Raw genomic sequence first — 17,945 nt, forward strand, 5'->3', positions numbered from 1 at the left:
CGCAGAGGAGAAGGACAACTGAATTCCCAGCTTGGAACAAAAAGTCCTCCAAAATCTAGAAACAAACTGAACTTCTCTGTCAGACACAATGTTCTCAGGAATCCCATGAAAGCGAACCACCTGTTGCAAAAACAAGGGCACCAACTCTGAGGAAGATAGCAACTTAGTGAGTGGTACAAGATGGACCATCTTAGAGAATCTATCACAAATCACCCAAATAACAGTCATTCTCTGAGAGACAGGCATATCAGAAATAAAATCCATTGAAATATGGGTCCATGGCCTCCTGCGCACCGGCAAAGGCATCATAGCCCAATAGAGCGAGAACAAGGTTCAGACCGGGAGCAAGTCCCACAGGACTACACAAAATTCCTGACATCACGAGACAAGGCGGGCCACCAAAAAGACCGACTCCCCAAATCTCTAGTACCAAAAATACCTGGATGACCAGCCAATACGGAGCAATGAACTTCAGACATTACTCTCTTCCTCCACTGGTCAGGAACATACAAATTTTCCAATGGGACAACGCTCAGGTTTGTCCTGCTGTAACTCTTCCAGAGCACGTCTCAAATCGGGCGAGATGGCAGAAAGAACTACCCCCTCACCTAAGATGGTAGCAGGCTTGGTCACAATAGGAGAATCAGCAAAGAAACTCCTAGAGAGGGCGTCTGCCTTGACATTCTTAGTGCCCGGAAGAAAAGAGACCACAAAATCAAAACGTGTGAAAAACAAGGCCCACCTAGCCTGTCTAGGATTCAAGCGTTTGGCCGACTCAAGTTAAATCAAATTCTTGTGGTCAGTAAGGACCACGACTTGATGTTTAGCTCCCTCCAACCAATGTCTCCACTCCTCAAATGCCCATTTCATGGCTAACAGTTCCCGATTCCCCACATCATAGTTGCGTTCGGATGGGGAGAACAATCGGGAAAAGAAAGCACAGGAATTCATTTTAGATGTTACCGGATCTTTTTGGGACAAAACAGCTCCAGCACCAATCTGAGAAGCGTCCACCTCTACCTGAAACGGGAGTGAGACATCAGGTTGCCGCAAAACCGGAGCAGAAGTGAACCTCCGCTTAAGCTCCTGAAAGGAAGAAACAGCCTCTGGAGACCAATTCAGCACATCAGCACCCTTCTTAGTCAAATCAGTCAATGGTTTGGCAATCCCAGAAAAATTAGCTATAAATTTACGATAAAAATTAGCAAAACCCAAAAACTTCTGGAGGGCCTTCAAAGAAGTGGGCTGAACCCAATCATAAATGGCCTGTACCTTGGCCGGGTCCATTTCAATAGTTGACGGAGACAAAATAAATCATAAAAATGAAATACTCTGTACACCAAAAAGGCATTTCGATCCCTTAACATACAGGGAATTCTCCCTCAAAATCCGGAACACAGTCCGAACATGTTCCACATGAGAGTCCCAATCCCTGGAAAAGATCAAAATATCATCCAGATAGATGAGCAAAAATTTATCCACAAAGTCTCGGAAAATATCATTCATGAAGCACTGGAAGACAGAAGGGGCATTAGTGAACCCAAAAGGCATCATCAGGTACTCAAAATATCCCTCCGGAGTATTAAACGCCGTCTTCCATTCATCCCCATGCTTAATGCGAATAAGATTATACGCCCCCCTGAGGTCAAGCTTGGTAAACCAGCAAGCACCTTTAACTCTGGAGAATAGATCAGAAATCAGGGGTAACGGATACTGATATTTAACAGTAATTTTGTTGAGTGAACGATAGTCAATACAAGGCCTTAATGAACCATCTTTCTTGGCCACGAAAAAAAAACAGCACCCAAGGGTGAAGAGGATGGTCTAATATGACCCTTCTCCAATGACTCCTTAATATAAGATTGCATAGCCTCATGCTCGGGTACAGATAAATTGAAAAGTCGACCCTTGGGAAATTTACACCCAGGGCTCAGCTCAATTGCACAGTCATAACTCCTATGAGGAGGCAAAGACGCAGACTTATTCCCACTAAATACATCATAAAAATCAGCCAAATAGTCAGGAACATCATGCGACTGGGGAGAGGTGGAGAAAACAGGAGCATCACCAAGAGCACACCGATAACCCCAACTCACCACAGACACAGATTTCCAATCCAAAACTGGATTATGAATTTGCAACCAGGGAAATCCCAGAACAATGGTATCATGCAAATTATGCAACACCAAAAATCTGCAATTTTCTTCATGGTCTGGGGCGACCCGCATTACCAACTGGGTCCAAAACTGAGGTTTATTCTTCTCCAAAGGAGTATCATCAATACCCCTCAAAGGGATAGGCGTCCGCAGAGGTGTCATAGGAAACCCACAATGTTTAGCAAAATCGAAGTCCATCATGTTCAGAGCCGCTCCCGAATCCACAAAAGCCTTAGCGGAAAATGTGGACAGGGAGCAGATCAGAGTAATTGCCAGAAGAAACTTAGGTTGTACACCACCCACAGCAAATGTGTGTGCAAAACATTTCTCTCGTTTAGGGCAGACAGAAACAATATGAGAGGCATCTCCACAGAAAAAACACAGCTTATTACTCCATCTGAACTCCTGACGTTGCGCCCTAGACAAAACTCTATCACATTGCATAGGTTCAGACATTTGTTCAACAGGTGTCAACATGTCTCGTGTACTTTTACGTTCACGTAAACGCCGATCGACCTGAATGGCTAATGACATAGAATCGTCAAGACCAGAGGGAACAGGAAATCCCACCATAGTATCTTTTACGGTTTCTGACAAACCCTTCCGAAAGAGAGCTGTCAAGGCACCATCATTCCAGGTGGTAAGGACCGCCCACTTTCGGAATTTTTGACAGTATAACTCTGCAGAATCCTGACCCTGGCTCAATGCCAACAGGGCTTTCTCAGCTTGATCAATACCATTTGGTTCATCATACAACAACCCCAAGGCTTGAAAAAATGCATCCACATTAGTTAGAATAGGATTATCAGGTGTCAAAGAAAATGCCCAATCCAGGGGATCGCCGCGCAGCAAAGAGATGACAATTTTAACCTGCTGCGCAGAGCTCCCCGATGAGTTAGGCTTCAAGGCAAGAAATAATTTACAATTATTCTTAAAATTCAAAAATTTAGACCGATCCTCAAAAAACACATCAGGAGTAGGAATCTTTGGTTCAGCAGCATGTGAATGAGCAAGATACGTGGAAATTCCCCGCACTTCAGCAGCCAGCCACACGATCAGACAATTGCTTAATCTCCATTAAGAAAAAATTCCTCCTACGGCCCCAGAGAAAAAGAGGAAAAAATATACATTGAAAAAAAAAATTCTGACACTTTTTTTTTTTTCAATTCTTTCCTGCTATTGAGTACCCTAGAATCTGCGGTATGGCTGGTGATTCTGTTATGAATGAGTCACCAGAGGAGGAAAAAACAAAAATACAAGCTAAGTCCAGAAAACCGGAGAGGTTGGTAGCTAGCGGATTGCAGACCCCTGATCCTATTCACAACAACTAACAGTAGCCGTGGGGTGTTCCTATTGTGGTCCTAGACACCTCGTTCACAGCCGGAGAACTAAATAAACCTAAAGAAAGAAAGGGGAAATCTAAACTGCCCCAGAGCAGACCCCAAAGCAATAGACAGCCCCCAACATGTATTGACGGTGAAAACAGATGAAAACACAAACACAGACGGAAAGACAGGCTGAGCATATGATGGGGCCCTCACTAACTAGATAGGACAGGAAAGAAAGGCAACTGTCTGCAATCACGCAAAAACCCTGCCAAAAATAATGTCCAACACATCTGATAGAAAAGGCCCTGAAGTCACTAGACTTCAAAATCACTATATCAACATTCAGGTATATTCTGAAAACAGAGCAAAGAGATCAACTGATCAGAAACAAAAAATGGAGATCAGCCAGTCCCAACCAGGGCTGGCTGAACACAAAAACTAAGTAAACCAGACAAAATCTCATGGAACGATAGCAGAGTACAAATTTAGCTTTAGTAAACAGGACTAAACTGGAGGCCAGAGCTCAGAGCAGAGAGGATCACCAGCAACCCAGCAGGGCGTCGGCGGCCTTATATCCACTCAGAGATTCCGGATGTCCAATCACACTCCACCTGTTCAGATGACAGGTTTTTCCCATCCAAATCAATTTCACTACCTCCTTTCACCAGCAGAGTGAGTTCATCGGACATCAAAGGTGAAGGAGAAATTGAGCTCATAACACGACAGTCTGTTAGTACACCACCTACGGCACTAAAGACGCGTTCCGATAATACACTGGCAGCAGGGCAAGCCAGCACCTCCAATGCATACTGGCTAAGCTCTGGCCATGTATCCAGCTTAGAGATCCAAAACTTGAAGGGGGAAGAGCCATCTGGGAGTACACTGACAGGGCAAGACATGTAATCTGTCACCATCTGACAGAAACGTTGCCTCCTGCTGACTGGAGCCGTCTGTGATGGTGTAGACAATTGTGGCGGACACACAAAACTTTGCCACATTTGGGCCATGGTGGTCTTGCCTTGTGCTGAGGCGCTGCCTCTGCTCCCTCTTTGTGCCGTGTTTCCTCCACTGCCTCGACACACAGAGCTGCTTTGTAAAGCACTAGCACCACTGCTGTTGGGTGGAATGTAAAACATGATGGACTGCATCAGTGTGTCTTGGTACTCCCGCAGTTTACGCTCCCGGTTCATCGTTGGTATGAGGCTTTGTAAGTTGTCCCGGTAGCGAGGATCTAGGAGGGTGTACACCCAATAATCAGCCATGTAGAGAATGTGGGCGATGCGTCGGTCGTTTCTCAGGCACTGCAGCATGAAATTAACCATGTGCTGCAGACTCCCAACTGCCAAAGAACCGCTGTCCCCTGCTTGAGGCGTGATCTCTGCCTGCTCTGCATCACCCCACCCTCGCTGTACATACTGACTAGAGCTTTGTGTACCTCCCTCCTCTGGAGAGATGTCTTCCTCCTCCATCGACTCCTCCTCATCCTCCTCACAAAGTGTCCCCTGCCTAGGCCTTTGTGAGGAACCACGTTGCGCAGACTGTCCAGAAGCAGATGGCATTTGGGACTCCTCATCCTCCACCTCTTCCAAAACCTCCTCCCTTAGTGCTTGCAGTGTTTTTTGAAGCAGGCAGATAAGGGGGACAGTCATGCTGACTAGTGCATCATCTGCACTCGCCATCCGCGTGGAATCATCGAAGGCACGTAAATCGAGGCAGATGTCCTTCATAGAGGCCCACTCAGTGGTGCTGAAGTGTGACCGGCGCAGTGCGACTTGTTTGCGCCTGATGCAGCTGGTACTCCATGACTGCTGCCTGCTGCTCACACAACCGCTTCAACCTATGTAACGTTGAATTCCACCTGGTGGGTAGGTCACATATGATGCGATGTTCCGGAAGGCGGAATCGGCGCTGCAGAGCAGCAAGGCGCGATCTTGCCGTGCTGGAACGCCGCAAGTGAGCGCACTCTATGTGGACCTTGTGCAGAAGTGCATCAAGATCCGGATAGTCCCTCAGAAAGCTCTACACGACCAAGTTCAGCACATGTGCCAGACATGGGATGTGAGTGAGGTTGCCTAGGCCAAGAGCTGCCACCAGATTTTGGCCATTGTCACACACTACCAAGCCCGGCTGGAGATTCGCTGGCACAAACCACACGTCGCTCTCCTGCTTGATGGCATTCCAGAGCTCCTGCGCTGTGTGGCTTCTATTCCCCAAAGAAATTAATTTGAGTATGGCCTGTTGACGTTTGGCCACGGCTGTGCTCATATCGGTCATAACAGGCTCCTGCTGCGCTGTTTCTGAGGAACTTGAGTAGGAGGAGGAGTCTATGTGTACAGACTGGATTCCTGCAATCCGTGGAGTTGGCAGAACACGTTCAGCGCCACTCTCCAGATCTGTACCCGGCTCCACAACATTGACCCAATGGACAGTGAGGGAAAGGTATCGTCCCTGTCCATGGTTACTGGTCCACGCATCAGTGGTCAGGTGGACATTGCTACTAACGGCGTTTAGTAGCGCATGTTTTATTTTTCCCTCCACATGTTTCTGCAGGGCAGGGACGGCTCGCCTGCTGAAATAAAAGTGGCTGAGCATGGTGTATTGTGGGACTGCCAATGCCATGAAGTCCCGGAAGGTGTCAGTCTCCAACAGCCTGAATGAGAGCATTTCAAGTGCCAGTAGTTTGGCAATGCCAGCATTCAGAGCCTGCGCTCGGGGATGGTTTGCCGAGTATGGCCGCCTTTTATACCATGCCTGTGCTACCGATGGCTGTCGAGTGGCCTGGGAGTGTGAGGATGACTGGAAACGTGGTGCTGTGGGTGGAATGTCACAGGGTCTCCGGACAACAGTGCCAGAGGTTCTTCCTTGGCGATCCTGTGAGGAAGCCGAACCAGCTGGGTGTGAGCTGGAGGAAGAGGCCCCAACACGAGCTGAAGAGGTGGTAGGTGGTGCTGTACGTTGGCCTACGTCTTCAGTGTGTCTGTGTAACTCCACCTCATGCTTGGTCCGCACATGTTTCCACATATTAGTGGTATTGAGGTTGCTGACATTTTTCCCTCTTTTGACTCTCTGATGACACAGCTTGCATTTGACAAAGCAAATGTCATCTGCAACTGTGTCAAAAAAGGACCACTGTTGTGAGTTCATTTTCCCCTTCACCATTGAGGTCTGATGAACTCCCTCTTCTGGTGAAGGAAGGTAGTGAGGCTGATTACAAAGCATCTGAGCAGAATGATGATGACTGGGTGACTGGAATTGCTGACTGGATATAAGGCAGCCCACGCCCTTCTGCCTTGCGGGTGATTTCTCTGAGGGATTCTTGGAGACCAGTCTGATTCCTGCTCCTCAAAAGCTAAGTTTTCTTCTCTGCTTTTTGCATTTGTGCTTAGGTTTTGTTTTGCCTTGTTTTTCTGGATTTCTTCCTTTCCCTGCTGGGTGAGCTGAATTCCTTTTTGCTCTGTCTTCAGAAAATACCTGAGTACTGATATAGTCTTTTGAAGCCTAGCGTCTTCAGGGCTTTTTTCCCTATCATTCTGTTGGCTCTTGCTTTGAGAGGGTTTTGGCGGATTGCAGACAGCAGCTTTTCTATCCTGTCCTATTTAGTTAGCTTGGGCCCCATCATTTGCTCAGCCTATCTTTCTATCTGTATGAGTGTTTTTTCATCTTGCTTCACCGTCATTATATGATGGGGGCTGCCTATTGCTTTGGTGTCTGCTCTGGGACAGTTTAGATTTCACTTTCTGTCTTTAGGCTATGTAGTTCTCCGGCTGTGATCGAGGGGTCTAGGGCACCGTAGGAACCCCCCACGGCTACTGCTAGTTGTTGTTGTTAGGTTCAGTGGTCTGCAATCCGATAGCTGCCAACTTCTCTGGTTTTCTGGACTTAGCTAGCAATTCTGTTTTTGCCTCCTACGGTGACTCATTCATAACAGACCACGCACTGCAAGTCTTGGGAGAGCCCGTTTTGGCTTTTGAAAGAGGAATGCTCCTAACAGGTGCTGAAGTGGAGGCTACAGTCAACCAAGTCTGCCCCCTCCCTCTCCCTCCTGTTTTGGCCGTTCGGGGAATCTCTTCCTCAGAGCCGCTCCCACCACCTTCCTGTTCCTCACGCCATGATGGGTCAAGGACCTCATCATCTACGCTCCCCTCTTCAAACACCTGCTTCTCCTGGTTTATCTCGCCAGCACCGTACGCACCAGAAAGTGGCACCTGTGTCTCGTCATCATCTGATGCATACTGTGGTGTGCTGACCATAGGCACTGGCCCACCCGCCTCTTCAGATTCAGAGGGACAAAGAAGTTGCGCATCACTGCATACTCCCTCTTCTTCACATTCTGGAATGCTGCTTGGCTGGCCCCCTCTTTCCAAGCCAACAGATTCAGAGAACAGAAGTAGAGACTGTGATGGCTCCTGTCCAGGGCTCTCTGACTGCCTGGGCACTTTGGCAGGTGGTGAAGAGACAGATGGTTGCTTTTCGGTGCTCTGGCCCTGAGAGGATGTGGAAGTCATTGAAGTTGATGCGTTAGCTGCCATCCATCCGACAACGGCCTCAATTTGTTCCTCCCGCAGCAGTGGGGTACGGCGAGGTCCTACAAAGCTGCGCATAAAGGACTGTTGCCTGCTAAAACTGGGGGATGCTGACTCACTGGTGCCTGCAGCAGGCACAGAATCCCCACTTCCTCTCCCTGCAGAATCCCCACGTCCTCTCCCTGCAGAATCCCCACGTCCTCTCCCTGCTGAAACTCCACGCCCACGCCCACGTGTCTTACTCCCTGCCTTCTTCATCTTGCTAGACTGATAAAGATAGGCAGAAAAGTACAAAGGGGGGGCTTAGTGTGCTTATTCCTGAACAGCTGGTTACAGGTAGAAGAAACACTAATTTTATGAAGTGTGTGTGTGGACTACACTTTAATAGGAGCTAATGTGGCCTACACAACTTTCAAATGTAGTGTTTGGTGAACTTTATTGGTTTTTTTTTTAAAAAAAACTAAAAGGATGTGACCAAAGATTTGAAAGTGATAGTATCACCAACTTTTTGGAGCTATTACAATGCAGGCAGGAAACCTACAATGCAAAAGATGAGGCTCCAAAAAAATTGGGTAATACTAATCTGGCTGCAGATGAAGGGCACCAGCCAGAAAAAAGGCTCCTCTATCTACTCCTATATAGTATTTGCAACCAACCAATGTAGATGGATACGGATGGATGCACACTAATAGGAGAAGAAAAAATGAGCTGCAATTAAAGAAAAATATGTGTGAGGCAGTGAAGCACGCTGAGCAGCCTACAACCAGACGTAGCTGCAGGACACACTACTCAGCGTGAGCTGCACTCACACACAGTCAGAGACCTCTCAGACAGCTGTGAACAGTGCAGCTAAGTGGGCACTAGCACTGAAAGGCTGCAGAAAGGCTCCGCTGTCTACTACTAGTGTTTGCAACCAACGTATATGGATACGGATGGAAGCACACTAGATAGAATTTTTGAAAAATAAGCAGCTCAAGAAGAAAAATATGTATGAGGCAGCAGTGAGGCACGCTGGGCGGCCTAAACCAGATGTTGCTACAGGACCCACTCCACAGCGTGAGCTGCACTCACACAGCCCTTGCAGACAGCTGTGAACACTGCTGCTAGGGAAAAGAAAGCTACAGTGGTGGTTTATGTAGCCTGGTTAAAGCACAATATGTTTTGTAGAATTACTATTTCTAACTGTCCCTCACAGTCTTCAACAGCAGCCTGTCCCTAACTGAATTCACAGCAGAGTGACCAGAAATGGCGGCAGCAGTGGCTTTTATAGTGCATCATCACATCATTTCAGCAGCCAATCACAGCCATGCCAATAGTTAACATGCCTACATGCCTAACAGGATGTTCCCACACTTCTGAGGATTCCCATTGGCTGAATCAAAGCGAGCAGGCTCATAGCATTATGGGAACTTCCGATTCCGTTATCCGATATGAAAAAAGTATCGCAAGTCAGTATCGGAATTCCGATACAGCTAATATCGGCCGATACCCGATACTTGCGGTATCGGAATGCTCAACACTACTCTTAACCCTTTTACCCCCAAAGGTGGTTTGCACGTTCATGATCGGGCCAATTTATACAATTCTGCCACTGTCCCTTTATGAGGTAATAACTCTGGTACGCTTCCAGGGATCCCAGTGATTCTGACATTGTTTTCTCGTGACATATTGTACTTCATGTTAGTGGTAAAATTTCATTGATATAACTTGCGTTTATTTGTGAACAAAACGGAAATTTGGCAAAAATTTTGAAAATTTGACAATTTTCCAACTTTGAATTTTTATGGCCTAAAATCACAGAGATATGGCACACAAAAAACTTTATAAATAACATTTCCCATATGTTTCCTTTATATCAGCACAATTTTGGAACCAAAATTTTTTTTTGTTAGGAAGTTATAAGGGTTAAAAATTGACCAGCGATTTCTCATTTCTGCAACACCATTTTATTTTTAAGGACGGCATCACATTTGAAGTCACTTTGAGGGGTCTATATGATAGAAAATACCCCAAAGTGATACCATTCTAAAAACTGCACCCCTCAAGGTGCTCAAAACCACATTCAAGAAGTTTATTAACCCTTCAGGTGCTTCACAGGAATTTTTTGAATGCTTAAAAAAATGAACATTTAACTTTTTTTCACAAAAAAATTACTTCAGGTCCAATTTTTTTTTATTTTACCAAGGGTAACAGGAGAAATTGGACTGCAAAAGGTATTGTGCAATTGGTACTGAGTACGGTGATACCTGATATGTGGGAGAGAACCACTGTTTCGGCGCATAGCAGAGCTCAGAAGGGAAGGAGCACCATTTGACTTTTTCAGTGCAAAATTGGCTGGAATTCAGATCGGACGCCATGTCACGTTTGGAGAGACCCAAGATGTACCTAAACAGTGGAAACACCCCACAAATGACCCCATTTTGGAAACTAGACCCCCCAAGGAACCTTTCTAGATATGTAGTGAGAACTTTTAACCCCTAAGGGCTAATCAGAAGTTTATAACACCGGGAAAATAAAAAAAACACAAAATCACAAACATGATCTTTTAGTCCCCATTTTTTATTTTGCCAAGGGTAACAGAAGAAATTGGACCCAAAAGTTGTTGTCCAATTGGTCCTGAGTACACTGATGCCACATATGTGGGAGAAAACTACTGTATGGGCACACGTTGGGGCTTGGAATGGAAGTAGTGACGTTTTGGAATGCAGATTTTGATGGAATGGTCTGCGGGTGTCATGCTGCATTTGGAGAGCCTCTGATGTGCCTAAACTGTTGAAACCCCCCACAAGTGACCCCAATTTGGAAACTAGACCCCCAAAGGAACTTATCTAGATGTGTGGTGAGCACTTTGAACCCCCAAGGGCTTCACAGAAGTTTATAACGCCAGGGTGTGAAAATAAAAAATCATATTTTTTCCACAAAAATGATATTTTTGCCCCCATTTTTTGTTTTCCTAAGGTTAACAGGAGAAATTGGACCCCAAAAGTTGTTTTGCAATTTGTCCTGAGTAGGCTGATACCCCATATGTGAGGGTAAAACACTGTTTGGGCGCATGGCAGAGCTTGGAAGGGAAGGAGCACCGTTTGACTTTTTCAACGCAGAATTGGCTGGAATTGAGATCAGACGCCATGTTGCATTTGGAGAGCACCTTATGTGCCTAAACAGTGGAAACCCCCCAATTCTAACTCCAACCCTAACCCCAACACACCCCTAACCCTAATCTCATCCCTAACTCTAGCCCTAACCCTAGCCCTAATTGGAAAATGGAAATCTTTTAGTCCCCAATTTTATTATTTTCCCAAGGGTAAAAGGAGAAATTGGACAACAAAAGTTGTTGTCCAATTTTTACTGAGCACGCTGATACCCCATATGTGGGAGAAAACTACTGTATGGGCACATGTCGTGGCTCTGAAGGGAAGTAGTGACATTTTGGAATGCAGACTTTGATGGAATTGTCTGCGGGTGTCATGTCGCGTTTGGAGAGCCTCTGATGTGCCTAAACTGTTGAAACTCCCCAATTTTAACTCCAACCCTAACCCCAACACACCCCTAACCCTAATCTCAGCCCTAACCCTAGCCCTAAAGCTAGCCCTAATGGGAAAATGGAAATAAATACATTTTTTTAATTTTATTATTTTTCCCTAACTAAGGGGGTAATAAAGGGGAGTTTGATTTACTATTTATGGTGGGTTTTTATGTTTGGCAGCTGTCACAAGCTAATAGATGCTTTTTATTGTAAAAATAGTTTTTGCATCACCACATTTTGAGAGCTATACTTTTTCCATATTTTGACCCACCGACTCATGTGAGGTCTTATTTTTTGCAGGATGAGTTGATGTTTTCATTGGTACCAATTTCGGTCACGTGACTTTTTTGATCGCTTTTTATTTCGATTTTTGGGACGCAGAATGAACAAAAACCATCAATTCATGAATTTCTTTTGGGGGGTGAGTTTACAACATTCCGCATCCGGTAAAAGTGGTTTTATTCTTCGGGTCAGTATAATTACACCGATACCTCATTTATGTCTTTTTCTATGTTTTGGCGCTTTTATGCGATGAAAACAATTTTATATACAAAATAATTATTTTTGCATCGCTTTATTCTTCGAGCTATAACTTTTTATTTTTTCACTGATGATGCTGTATGGCAGCTCATTTTTGCGGGACAAGATGACGTTTTCAGCGGTACCATGGTTATTTATATCCGTCTTTTTGATCGTGCGTTATTGCACTTTTTGTTCGGCGGTATGATAATAAAGCATTGTTTTTGCTTTGTTTCTTATTTTTATTTTTTAAGGGGTTCGCTAAAGGGGTTAACTAATCGTACAGTTTTATAGGGCGGGTCATTACGGACGCGGCAATACTAAATATGTGTACTTTTATTGTTTGTTTTTTTTATTTCCAAAAAATGAATTTATTAGGGAATATTTTTTTTATATTTATTTAAAGATTTTTTATAAATTATTTTTACACTATTTTTTTCTTTTTTTACTTTATTACATTGTGCCGGGGCAGACATCACTGTTATATGTCAGATTGCTGATCTGACACATCACACAGCGCTGTGACAAATCAGCCATGTGACAGGCAGCGCAGGAGGATTCCTCATGCCTGCTCTCTGCAGGCAATGAGGAAGCTGCCTCCCTGCAGGCCCTTGAAGGTCCCCGCCACCATATTGGATCCGGGGACCTGCAGGGAAGGAGGCCCTCAGCGCAGTGCAGCACATCGTGCTGTGCTGGGGGTCTCAGAGAAGCACGGAGGGAGCCCCCTCCCTGCCGATGCTTCTCTAAACCCCTGGTACACTGCCATCATGTTTGATGGCAATGTGCCAGGGGTTAACATGTCGGGGATGGTCCATGACCACCCCTGACACATAGTGCCGGGTGTCAGCTGTGATAATCAGCTGACACCCGACCGCGATCAGCGGCGCCCCCCCGGAGCGCCGCTGATCGCGATGACGTACTATCCTGTTCCTGGTCATAAGGTCCCGTGGACGAGATAGTATGTCAGATAGGGGTTAAACCTATACTATAATGCATGATGTACAGATACATCAGAGAAATATAGGTATAGTACTATGCCAAAAATTTCACTTCTTTTATTACATGAGTGATAGCTATTGTAAATTCTACAATAGCTCTGAAATCGGACAGTATAGTAATCCATACAGTATTATGGCCATGACATAGTGCTCCATACAGAATAATGAGCCCCATATATTTCTCCTTACAGTACTGTGGGCACCACATAGTGCTCAATATAGAATAATGAGCCCCTCATATTGCTCCATACAGTATTATGAACACCACATAGTTCTCTATATAGAATAATGAGCCTCGTACTGTATATTGCTCCATACAGTATAATGAGCCCCATTGTTATGAATGAGTCACTGAGGAAGAAAAAAACAAAAAGCAAGCTAAGCCCAGAAAACCGGAGAGGTTGGTAACTAGCGGATTGCAGACCCCTGATCCTATCCACAACAACTAGCAGTAGCCGTGGAGCGTGCCTACGGTGGTCCTAGATGCCTCGTCACGGCCGGAGAACTAAATAAGCCTAAAGAAACAAAAAGGGAAAATCTAAACTGCCCCAGAGCAGACCCCAGAGCAATAGACAACCCCCAACATGTATTGTCGGTGAAACAAGATGAAAACACAAACACAGATAGAAAGATAGGCTGAGCAAACGATGGGGCCCTCATTAACTAGAAAGGACAGGAAAGAAAAGCTGCTGTCTGCAATCACGCAAAAAATCCTGCCAAAATGTCCAACACGTCTGATAGAAAAAAGCCCTGAAGTCGCTAGACTTCAATTCCCTATATCAGCACTCAGGTATATTCTGAAGACAGAGCAAAAGAGATCAACTGATCAGAGACAAAATTGGGATTCAGCCCAGTCCCAGCCAGGGCTGGCTGAACACAAAAACTAAGTAAACCAGACAAAAACTCATATGAACAATAGCAGAGAAAACTTAGCTTTAAGAAGGCAGGAACCAAACTGAAACCCAGAAGCCACAGTCAGGAAAAAACACCAGCAAGAAACTAGGGAGTCGGCTGCCTTAAATCCAATCAGAAACTCCTGATGTCGAATCACAGTCCTCTTCCTCAGGTGGCCGGTCTCTGCCTTTTAGATCAGCTTCATTACCTCCCTTCACCAACAGAGGGAGTCCAGATAGAGAACTCACTACTTCTCTGTCAGCACAGCCAGCTCCATAACCCTCACCAGAAGCCAGAGGCAAACCCGAAAATGAGCTCACAACACCCATATAATGTTCTATACAGTATATGATGGGCCCCATGTAATGTTCCAGTATATGCTGGGTGTTGTGAGCTCATTTTCTCGTTCACATTTGATGTCCGATGAACTCCCTCTGCTGGTGAAAGGAGGTGGTGAAACTGATTTGGATGGGAAAAACCTGTCACCTGGACAGGTGGATTGCGATTGGACATCCGGAATCTCTGAGTGGAAATAAGGCAGCCGACGCCCTGTAGGGTTGCTGGTGATTTCTCTGCTCTGAGCTCTGGCCTCCAGTTCAGTTCCTGTCTACTAAAGCTAAGTTTTGCTCTGTTATTGTTCCATGAGATTTTGTCTGATTTGCTTAGTTTTGTGATCTGCCAGCCCCGGCTGGGGCTCTGTTGAATTTCCATTTTTGTCCCTGATCGGTTAAATCTCTTTTGCTCTGTCTTCAGAATATATCGGAGTACTGATATAGGGATTTTGAAGTCTAGTGACTTCAGGGCCGTTTTTCCTATCAGACGTGTTGGGACATTTTTGGTAGGGTTTTTGCGGATGGCAGCCAGCATCTTTTCTGTCCTTTCCTAGCTAGTTAGTTGGGCCCCATCATTTGCTCTGCCTGTCTTTATGTCTGTGTTTGTGTTTTCATCTCTTTTCACAGACAATACATGTTGGGGGCTGTCTATTGCTTTGGGATCTGCTCTGGGGCAGTTTAGATTTCCCCTTTCTTTCTTTAGGCTTATTTAGTTCTCCGGCTGTGAAGAGGCATCTAGGACCACTGTAGGAACGCTCCACGGCTACTGTTAGTTGTTGTGAATAGGATCAGGGGTCTGCAATCCGTTAGCTACCAACCTCTCCGGTTTTCTGGACTTAGCTTGCATTTTTGTTTTTTCCTCCTCCGGTGACTTATTCATAACAGAATAGCCAGCCATACCGCAGATTCTAGGGTACTCAATAACAGGAAAGAATTGTAAAAAAAAAAAAAAGTTAATGTATATTTTTTCCTCTTTTCTCTGGGGCCGTAGGAGGAATTTTTTCTTAATGGAGATTAAGTAATTGTCTGATCGCGTGGAGCAGCTCACTGCTGAAGTGTGGGGAATTTCCACCTATCTTGCTCATTCACATGCTGCTGAACCAAAGATCCCTACTCCTGATGTGTTTTTTGGGGATCGGTCTAAATTTTTGAATTTTAAGAATAATTGTAAATTATTTCTTGCCTTGAAGCCTAACTCATCGGGGAGCTCCGTGCAGCAGGTTAAAATTGTCATCTCTTTGCTGCTCGGCGATCCCCTGGATTGGGCGTTTTCTTTGACACCTGATGATCCTATTCTAACTAATGTGGAGGCATTTTTTCAAGCCTTGGGGTTGTTGTATGATGAACCTAATGCTATTGATCAAGCTGAAAAAGCCCTGTTGGCATTGAGCCAGGGTCAGGATTCTGCAGAGTTGTACTGTCAAAAATTCCGAAAGTGGGCGGTCCTTACTACCTGGAATGATGGTGCCTTGGCAGCTCTCTTTCGGAAGGGTTTGTCAGAAACCGTAAAAGATACTATGGTGGGATTTCCTGTTCCCTCTGGTCTTGACGGTTCTATGTCATTAGCCATTCAGGTTGCTCGGTGTTTACATGAACGTAAAATTACACGAGAAATGTTGCCACCTGTTGAACAAATGTCTGAACCTATGCAATGTGATAGAGTTTTGTCTAGGGCGCAATGTCAGGAGTTCAGAAGGCGTAATAAGTTGTGTTTTTTCTGTGGAGATGCCTCTCATAATATTTCTGTCTGCCCTAAACGAGAGAAACGTTTTGCACACACATTTGCTGTGAGTGGTGTACAACCTAAGTTTCTTCTGGCAATTACTCTGATCTGCTCCCTGTCCACATTTTCCGCTAAGGCTTTTGTGGATTCAGGAGCGGCTCTGAACCTGATGGACTTGGATTTTGCTAAACGGTGTGGGTTTCCTATGACACCTCTGCGGATGCCTATCCCTTTGAGGGGTATTGATGCTACTCCTTTGGCGAAGAATAAACCTCAGTTTTGGACCCAGTTGGTAATGCGGGTCGCCCCAGACCATCAAGAAAATTGCAGATTTTTGGTGTTGCATAATTTGCATGATACCATTGTTCTGGGGTTTCCCTGGTTGCAAATCCATAATCCAGTTTTGGATTGGAAATCTGTGTCTGTGGTGAGTTGGGGTTGTCTGTGTGCTCTTAGTGACACTCCTGTTTTCTCCACCTCTCCCCAGTCGCATGATGTTCCTGACTATTTGGCTGATTTTTATGATGTATTTAGTGAGAATAAGTCTGCGTCTTTGCCTCCTCATAGGAGTTATGACTGTGCAATTGAGCTGAGCCCTGGGTGTAAATTTCACAATGGTCGACTTTTCAATTTATCTGTACCCGAGCATGAGGCTATGTGATCTTATATTAAGGAGTCGTTGGAGAAGGGTCATATTAGACCATCCTCTTCACCCTTTGCTGTTTTTTTTTCGTGGCCAAGAAAGATGGTTCATTAAGGCCTTGTATTGACTTTCGTTCCCTCACCAAATTTCTGTTAAATATCAGTATCCGTTACCCCTGATTTCTGATCTATTCTCCAGAGTTAAAGGTGCTTGCTGGTTTACCAAGCTTGACCTCAGGGGGGCGAATAATCTTATTCGCATTAAGCATGGGGATGAATGGAAGACGGCGTTTAATACTCCGGAGGGACATTTTGAGTAGCTGGTGATGCCTTTTGGGCTCACTAATGCCCCTTCTGTCTTCCAGTGCTTCATGAATGATATTTTCCGGGACTTTGTGGATACATTTTTGATCATCTATCTGGATGATATTTTGATCTTTTCCAGTGATTGGGACTCTCATGTGGAACATGTTCGGACTGTGTTCCGGATTTTGAGGGAGAATTCCCTGTATGTTAAGGGGTCGAAATGCCTTTTTGGTGTACAGAGGATTTCATTTTTGGGATTTATTTTGTCTCCGTCAACTATTGAAATGGACCCGGCCAAGGTACAGGCCATTTATGATTGGGTTCAGCCCACTTCTTTGAAGACCCTCCAGAAGTTTTTGGGTTTTGCTAATTTTTATCGTAAATTTATAGCTAATTTTTCTGGGATTGCCAAACCATTGACTGATTTGACTAAGAAGGGTGCTGATGTGCTGAATTGGTCTCCAGAGATTGTTTCTTCCTTTCAGGAGCTGAAGCGGAGGTTCACTTCTGCTCTGGTTTTGCGGCAACCTGATGTCTCACTCCTGTTTCAGGTTGAGGTGGACGCTTCTGAGATTGGTGCTGGAGCTGTTTTGTCCCAAAAAGATCCGGTAACATCTAAAATGAATCCCTGTGCTTTCTTTTTCCCGAAAGTTCTCCCCATCTGAACGCAACTATGATGTGGGGAATCGGGAACTGTTAGCCATGAAATGGGCATTTGAGGAGTGGAGACATTGGTTGGAGGGAGCTAGACATAAAGTCGTGGTCCTCACTGACCACAAGAATTTGATTTACCTTACCTTGAGTCGGCCAAACGCTTGAATCCTAGACAGGCTAGGTGGGCCTTGTTTTTCACACGTTTTGATTTTGTGGTCTCTTTTCTTCCGGGCACTAAGAGTGTCAAGGCAGACGCCCTCTCTAGGAGTTTCATTGCTGATTCTCCTATTGTGACCAAGCATGCTACCATCTTAGGTGAGGGGGTAGTTCTTTTTGCCATCTCG

This window comes from Dendrobates tinctorius, unplaced genomic scaffold (genome assembly GCF_039654945.1).
Source record: "Dendrobates tinctorius isolate UK_male_01 unplaced genomic scaffold, ASM3965494v1 ptg000129l, whole genome shotgun sequence".
NCBI classification, from domain to species: domain Eukaryota; kingdom Metazoa; phylum Chordata; class Amphibia; order Anura; family Dendrobatidae; genus Dendrobates; species Dendrobates tinctorius.